Below are 1,218 nucleotides of genomic sequence, written 5' to 3'. Positions count from 1 at the left end.
CTTCTGGTAGTTCTCTGTTGATGTGCTGTTCCAGTCGTTTTTGGATAATTTTCAGTAAAATCTTGCTTGCATGTGAAATCAGTGAAATTGTTATTACTTTTAAACTGTTCTCTCCCTCATCAGCTTCAATGCAGTATACATAATTTATCCAGTTTTTCTCAGTCTTATCCCCACCCTGATGTCAGCCTCATTCTACAATAGTGGCACCATACAGTTGTCCTTTTGTGACGGAGATATTTCACTCAGCATATGTCCTCTAGGGTCACCCATTTTGAATAATATTGCATGAGCTCCTTGTTTTTCAGTGCAGCACAGTACTCCATTGTGTGAATATATCACAGCTTCTCTATCCATTCATTTGTTGATGGGCATTTAGGTTGTTTCCAACTCCTTGCTATTGTGAACAAAGCCGCAATAAACATGGGTGTGCATGGGTTCCACAATTTTTAATACACTTACTCTCTCAGAAGCCTGGAAGCAGGAGTGGCATCAACTTCTGAAATGGCTTCCTTCTGGAAACCCTATGAACAATACTCAGGCCTTTCGTTTACAGGGTCGCTATGAGTCGTCTATGACTTGACAGCACCAAACAACAACTCTCAGATAGTTTCCCACTTGAAAAAACAGAAGGACGAGTAACTTCATTTTCTCTTTCTCTCAAATGACATTCTAGCAGTCCTTCTTATCCCAAAATACTTATGAAAAGTGTAACATTTTACATAGACCTAAGATATACTTAAACCTCGTATTAGGAACTCTCCATTACTGTAGTTAATCCATGAGCTTACATCATTGGCTTCACTGCTGAAAAAAAACCAGTAACTGTAGGGTACCTGTATATAAAAAAGCATCATGGTCTCTGGAATGCTGTATCACCATTTAAAAACTCTATTATAAAAGTACTGGGGGGAAGGAGTACAGTGAAACAATATAAAAAAAAGGAAATGTAGATTAAAAATGTCTTTAAATAAAATATGAGGAAAAATATGGAATAATAGAATACATATAATTAAATACCAACAAATCAAACTGTTGATACTCTGGTTTTACCTAGCTCTTTGGCGGGGTGAAGGCATATAGCTATTTCGCATTCCTTACCGTGCATGGTTCTGATGCATTCAAAGCCCTGAAAATCCCATAGTTTAATGGTCATATCTGCAGAACAGGAAGCTAGAAGCTTGCCACTGTGGTCAAATGAAATATCCTGTACAGAGTCTG

General features: G+C 37.8%; 1 protein-coding gene across 1 annotated transcript in view; it reads right to left on the bottom strand.

Moving 5' to 3' along the window:
* PAFAH1B1 (platelet-activating factor acetylhydrolase 1b, regulatory subunit 1 (45kDa)) overlaps positions 1–1,218 on the bottom strand; it is a 39,267-nt gene that overhangs the window by 8,174 nt on the left and 29,875 nt on the right. The gene's annotated exons all lie outside the window — the stretch shown is intronic.

The sequence above is a fragment of the Elephantulus edwardii genome, unplaced genomic scaffold (assembly GCF_000299155.1).
Source record: "Elephantulus edwardii isolate Elephantulus edwardi_28Jun2011 unplaced genomic scaffold, EleEdw1.0 scaffold00094, whole genome shotgun sequence".
Lineage (NCBI taxonomy): Eukaryota > Metazoa > Chordata > Mammalia > Macroscelidea > Macroscelididae > Elephantulus > Elephantulus edwardii.
This window is presented reverse-complemented; position numbering and strand designations above follow the sequence as displayed.